This window comes from Rhinolophus ferrumequinum, chromosome 4, assembly GCF_004115265.2.
Source record: "Rhinolophus ferrumequinum isolate MPI-CBG mRhiFer1 chromosome 4, mRhiFer1_v1.p, whole genome shotgun sequence".
NCBI classification, from domain to species: domain Eukaryota; kingdom Metazoa; phylum Chordata; class Mammalia; order Chiroptera; family Rhinolophidae; genus Rhinolophus; species Rhinolophus ferrumequinum.
Window position 1 is genome coordinate 83,289,840 of NC_046287.1, and position 7,357 is coordinate 83,297,196.

General features: G+C 36.6%; 1 pseudogene; it reads right to left on the reverse strand.

Moving 5' to 3' along the window:
* Positions 1-4,515: 4,515 nt before the first annotated feature.
* LOC117021201 (methylosome subunit pICln-like) lies at positions 4,516-5,353 on the reverse strand (annotated as a pseudogene).
* Between the last annotated feature and the right edge of the window lie 2,004 nt (positions 5,354-7,357).

A 7,357-nucleotide genomic window follows, 5' to 3' on the forward strand; every position in this document is an offset into this window, starting at 1 on the left:
CATGTTATATTCTCCTTTTTGTCTATAAAAATAGTGACTAATGTAGGCTTATTTCAGTTCTAATTCTGGAAGTTGAAGATTGGGTTGATGATAATGACACAATTCCTTTGTTGCAATACCATACACTGAAGCTGTCTGCCTTGTTTGAAGAAAATGCTTTTTAAGTATTTTCAGCAGCAAATTTAAGATTATTGCCCTCACTTAGGTTGTTTATTTTTATCTTACTCTCTTCTTGAATTTTCTTATTTTTATCTTACTCTCTTCTTGAATTTTCTATTTCACATAATTATTTGGGGAAAAAATTACCAATATATCTTGGATATAGCAGTGTTGCAGAAGAACAATTAAATTGGATTTCATGGTAACAAAAGCTGAATTTCCATCCATACTTACCTTCTTACATATGTTAACTGCAGTGTATTTTGCTACTTATTTGACAACTTGAAAGTTTTCAATAATTTGTACATAAAATCCATAGCTTTCATAATCATCATCAATTATGGATTTCACTCCTGCAATACCATTTAAATATACATCATTTAACTGATACAGTTCCAATATATGAAGCACATTCTAAGCTATATTTAGAATGTGTACCTAAATCTGAAAGTGTGTGGTCAGATATTAACAATAAATTTGCATGACATAACTAGTTCCTGAGATTAAAATCGATGGCAACCCACAGGATCTCACAATCATTGATAATACAGAATAAGTTCAGTTAAGAAAAAAAAAAAAAAAGAAAAGAAAGAAACTTAAATTCAGCTTATCAGTTCCAAAAGTCAAGCAAAAGGTAAAGGCAAATGGTTGTTTTCACCATTTCACAAGACTAAACCAAATTCTGTTACAGACCAAATCATTGCTTTTATATTCTGTTTTTATTTTGAAGAGTTCACTGAAAAACAGAAAATTCAGGGACTGAAACAAAACAGAATTCTTCTTTATAAACAGTTTTATAAAGTTAAAATTGAAATACAATAAACAGCATACACTTAAGTGTACAATTTGATATATTTTTACATAAGTATATGACCATGAAACCATCACCAAAATCAAGGAAAAGAACATATCTGTCTCAAAAGCCTCCTGCGCCTCATTAATTCCTGCCTCCTGACCCCCCCCACCTTAAAAGCCCCCTACCTGGTCCCCACACAACCACTAATCCTCCCTTTGTCACTGTACTTTACCTTGTATATCCTAGAATTTATATTAATTGAATCATCAAATATGTACTTTTTTGTAGCCTAGTTTCTTTCACTCAGTATAATTATTTTGAGATTAAATTATGTTGCAGTGTATAACAGTAGTTCATTCTTTTGCATTGCTAGGAAGCAACTGTTGTGTGGAGATATAGCTGTGGCTTTAACCAGTGACATGCTGATGGACACTTGGATTATATCGGTTTTGGTTATTACAATGAAGTTACTTGTAATAAACATTCATGGTCAATTCTTTGTAGGAATATGTGCTTTCCTTTCTCTTGAATAAATACTTAGGAATGGAATTGTTGGATTATATGGTAGTTCTGTGTATCATTTTTTACAAATATGTTGTATCATTTCACCTTCCCACCAGCAGTATATAAGAGCACTGGTATTTATTTGAAAAATTCCATTTCTGGCAGCTATAAGACTGAGGATATGTTTTCTTGCTAGCTTTCAGCAAGGACCTTCTCAGCTCTTAGAAAATGCCACCAGGTCTTTATCACATGGCCCCCTCCATAAACTCTTACAACACAGCAGCCTACCTCCTGCAAGGCCAGCAGTAGAATCCTTCCCATGCTTAGAATCTTTGATGAAGTCTCTGCATGGTCCCCTTTAAGGATTCACCTGATCAGTTCAGGCCTGACCAGGATAATTTCACTTATGTTACTTCAGAGTAACCCGATTTGAGACCTTAACTACATCTGTGATATTCCATCACCGGTATCATATAATGCAGCCTAATCACAGGAGTGAAGTCAATCATATTCTTCACTGTCCCCCAGAAAATGGTAAATCATTGGAACTAGAAGTTAGTCCTTTGAGAAAATCACTATAAGTGATAAAACTCCAGTCAGATTGTTCAGGAAATAGAAAACGAGATACAAAGTTACAAATATCAGAAATTAGAGAGATGGCATCATAACAGAGTTTATATTTAATATAGTACACATATAGTAAGGGAATATTATGAAAAATAGGTATAGCTTTTTTATTCAATCTGGTAAACTCTGATTTGGTTTGTGGTATTTAGATCAATTATATTTAGCATGATTATTACGGTTAGGTTTAAATCAATCATCTTGTTATTCGTTTTCTATTTTTCTATCTGTCCTTTGTTTCCTTTTCCCATTTTTCTTGCCTTCTTTGTATTATCTTAATTGAATACATTTTATGATACCATTTATCTGTCATGTTTGATTATTTCAGGAGTTGTTTTAGAGTTTATAGTATACATCTGTAACTTTTCATAGTTTATATACATGATATATTATACCATTTCACATTTAGCCTAAAAATCTTACACTAGTATTTTCTCCCCTAACTTTTGTTTTATTGTTGACATGTTTTAATTTTACATATTTTAGAAAACCTATATTACACTGTTAGTTTTGTTTAGATATTCAATTATCTTTATAAAAATAAATAATGAGAAATAAATTTTGTCTATTTACCTATGTAATTACTGACTTTGGTATGCTTTATTCATTTGTATAGATCCAATTTCTATTTCGTATTATTTGCTTTTTGCTTGAATGTCAAAGTTTCTTGTAACGTAGATTTGCCGGTAATTAATTTTTTTTTCAGCTTTTGCATGTCTACAAAAGTATTTAGTCTTCATTTTTTGAAGGATACTGTTGCTAGGTATAGGATTCTATGTTGACAGATTTTTCTTTTGTCACTCTAAAGGTGGTGTCAAGCTGTCCTCTTGGTTGCATTGATTCCTATGAGAAATCTGTTGTCAATTTTATCTTTGACTCTAAGATGTCCTTTTTCTCTTGCTGCTTTTAATTTTATTCTTTATCATTGTTTTTGAACAATTTGATTATGATCTCAATCAATTTTCTTTAAGTTTTTTTTACTTAGGGTTTAGTTCCCCCCTCCCCAAAATTTATTGAGGAATAATTGACAAATAAAATTGTATGAAGTGCACAATGTGGTGATTTGATATATGTGTCCATTATGGAATGATTACCAAGGTCAAGATAATTAACACATTAGCACCTCACTTAGTTAACTATTTTGTGCGTGTGTGGTGAGAAGATCTACTCTCACTAAATTTCAAGTATACAACACCATGTTATTAACTATAGACTCACCATGCAATACATAAAATCCTCAGAGTTTATTCATCCTATAACCGATTTACATCTCCCAATTTCCCTCATCTGCTAGTCCCAGGGAACAACCATTCTGTAATCTGTTTGTATAAAATAAACTTTTTTTTTAGATTCCACATATCAGTGATACCATACAGTTTGGGGGTAAATGATAAACTACAGTATTTTTTTTCTCTTTATGGCTTATTTCACTTATCCTAATGCCCAACAAGTTAATCCATGTTATCGCAAATGGCAAGATTTCTTTTTTTTTAATGGCTGAATAATGTTCCATGGTGTGTATATACTGCGTTTTCTTTTTCTTTATTTTTTTTCATTTTTTTGCCAGCATTAATTTAAAAAAAAAAATTCTCATTAATGGTTTGAGTCAAGAATGAGAGCACAATAATATAGAAAACCTAGATTTATTTGTTAAGCTATTATAAAGACAAAAAAAAATTGTCATCTGAAGTACTTTGAGGACTTCACCCCAATTTCACTTGTTCTGTTACAGAAACTGGCCTAAGAGGCTGAAAATTAAGAGATATGACCTAAAAATCCATAACAGAAAAAAAAACTGGTGAAACATGATGAATGGAGCAAAAGCTAGTTAAAAGCATTTGTGTTAGTGGTAGTATGTGTGGCTGGGATGTTTCCAAAGAGGCTCCCAAGAGATGCCTGAATAAATTAATCTGTGATCCAAATTAGTAAAAAGATCATTACCCCTGTGAAGAATTAGGTGAGGCCAGGATTTCTCTGAGATCTCTTTGTCTTTCTTTTTAAAGGATAAGGGTATCCTTAGGCCCTAAAGGAGTATATCTTAGATTCAGCCTCTCTCCCATCCAGTTTACATAAAACTTCACGTGCCTGTGCATTTTCACCACATAGCCCTGCTAGGTTATGGAATATACATATACTGAAGGCAGGAATTTTAGGCCTACTCGGAGGGTACATAGACACAGAAAGTTTGGGGGTAAATGATAAACTACAAATGCCCCCTTGGTTATGTTAATTCACTGTTGTTAATAAAGGTCATAGTTTCTTCTGTTGGTGACAACTTGTTGTCTCAGTATAGTCTGTCTCAGGAAAGAGCTGGTTCAGGTAAATTTTGGAGAAGGAAAAATACTTTCATCAACACCCACTCCACAGTAGAAAAGGCACCAAGTTCTCTCCTACAATTATGAGCAGAATCCCAAAGCAGCGTAAAATCATTTTCAGTGATCAACATCTGTGTCCTCAAACTGTCCACCACTTCTGGTATAAATATCCACCTCCATGCCATCTTCATAATCTCTTACTGAATCTTCTCTCTGGACTCCAGTCATATATACTGGCTGCTCACAGACTGAGAAAGCATTCTTTTTAATCTCTCCACTGTGATCTGGCCTTCTACTGTTAAACGGGATAATCCTTCTTCATTGGTTTGAAACGTAGGAATGTTCCCTGCCCTTGTTCATGTGCTTCCACATCATATTCTTCTCTATAGTAATTATATGTATCTTCATCCTCGGAATCTGGATGCAAAGCCTGGCATTCACACATTGCAGTGAACATTGCCTCCAATGCTGATTTATCACTAGGCAGAAATCGAAATTCAGTGATAGCTTCAACATTATCATCACTGTCTTCCTCTTCCTTATCAGCACAGATTCTTTAGACACTTCTCCAATGACTCTTCTCCACATTTGGCAGTCACCATAACATACAAGTGCTCTCATGGAAACACATATAGGTCCCTGGACACTGCATGCAAACTAAGGTGGGGTATTCCAGTGAAAATCCTAATCCAGAGCCATCTAACCATGACAGGCGGCTCTCAGTAATACAAAGGGGGCCAGTGCCCCGGCCCTGCCCATTTAGCACAGCCTTGGTATCTGGCTGCTGCTTCCAGATGCCCTCAGCCGATCCCAGCAGCAGGACACTTTTAAGGAAGCTCGCGGCAGCAGTGAGTGCCAAGATACAGGCCAAGAGGAAACTGAGGAACAACAAACCCAGCTTGCAGTTCCCGCCCCAGGAGTGGTGGCAATAACCCCGTACCCCACTATACCACATTTTTTTAGTTCACTCATAGTTTTCTTCCTCATGGTTTTGTATCTTTTTGTCTTTTTGTTTTGGGTAGAGTACCCCCCTTTAGTATTTTCTGTCATGCAAGACTGTGGTGGAAAATTCCCTCAGCTTCTATATGTCTGGAAAGGTCTTTGTTATTCCTTCATATCTGAAGGATGACTTTGCTGGATACATTATTCTTGGCTAGTAGTTTCTCTCTTTCAATAGTTAGAATGTTTGATTCCACTCCCTCCCAGCTTGTAGAGTTTCTGCTGAAAAATCCGCTTATAATCTAACAGGTTTTCCTTTGTAGGTTACCAACTTCTTCCTGGTTGCCATGAGAATTCTTTCTTTGTCACTAATTTTTGACAGTTTTTTGACAGTTTTAATCTAATGTGCCTTAGAGGTATTTTTGGATTGAGATAATTAGGTGTTCTGTTTGCTTCTTGGATGAGAATCCAGTTATTTCTATAGATTTTGTAAGTTCTCACTGAATATTTGTTTGACTAGGCTCTCTGTTCCCTTCTCCTTCTGGAATAACCATTAATCTTATATTGCTCTTTCTGATGGTGTCAAATAGTCCTTGTACATTTATTTTATTTGCTTTTTACTCTCAAGTCTCTCTCTGTTCTTCCCTCTACGTTCTTTCCAGGTTTCTGTCTTTGATATCACTATTTCTTGCCTCCACCTGGTCTGCTTTATTTCCTAAGCTCACTATTTCATTTTTCATCTCTTTTATTGAGTTCTTTAGCTCCAGAATTTCTATTTGGTTCTTTTTTTAAAATTTCAATCTCTTTGGCATAGTATTACTTTTGTTTGTTGATTTTATTTCTGAGTTCATTAAACTGTCTATCTGAGTTTTCTTGCATCTTGTTGAGTTTTTTCAGAACTGCAACCTAGAATTCTCTGTCATTTAAGACACATATTTCTATGACTTTAAATTTATTTTCTGGAAAGTTTTCATTTTCTCTCTGAGCTGCCTTGTTACCTTAGTTGTTCATGATATTTCATGGATTATTTTTCTGCCTAGGCATTTATGGGAGTGAACTCTGTAGCAGGTTAATAAAAAGAGGTCTTTCTCATGTTTTCCAGTAGGTGATGCTGGAGCACAAGTGTTTTATTTTATCTTGCATTACTCTCAGATCTCTGCTGGGCAGTAGAAAATGCCTTGTATTCTCTGGGGAGGTGGACCTCTCCTCTGTGACCAGGTCCCCTCTGTCTCAGGGCACTACCCCCGTGGGAGAATATGATAGGTGATGGGGTTCTGAGCCCCTGAAATCCCAGTGCTGCCCCTTCAGCTATATGCAGTGCTGTGCTGCTTGAGGTGTCCCAGGTGCCCCTGCTGGGATAAGCCATGAAAAGTCAGGGTAGGGTGGGCTGGGAGAGCTCCTGGTGTGTTTGTGGCTTTGTTCTCCTCCCAATAATGGCAACTGCCAGACTTCAGCTGCCTCACCTCTATATCTCCACCCTCATCACCGGGATTAGCCATACTGTGAGTCTGCCACTCAGGAACTATCTCTCTAGTTCTCATGGGGAACTGTCTCTCTAGTTCTCATGGCTGTAGATATTCTGCTTTATAACCCAATACTCACTACTACAGCTTCTTCTGGGGCTTCCTGCTAGCTCTGGGAAAGTGTGGGGAGGTGAGCTCTGGGAGGGTGGGGGGAGGCAGCCTGGCTCAATGGCTTTGTTTTCTGCCTGGCAATGGTGGCTGCTAGAACACATCTGTCATACTTCTGCATTTGGTATCTGCCTTGATTGCTGGTTCAACCATATTATATGGTGATTACTCAGCAGGAATGTTTGGGACCACAGAGAGGTGCACCTGTGGCCTAGATCTTCCCCTCTCTGGAGACTTGCTATGAGCTCTGAACTACCTCTGTGACACCCGTCTCTGCTCTTTTCCCCTCCCTCCTCCCCTGTTTGCCCCTATTCACCCATCTTCAGATGTTTGGATGGATGGTTCTCTAAGACATGTTTGTGTGTTAAGCAGGGAATCCTTTATTGAAT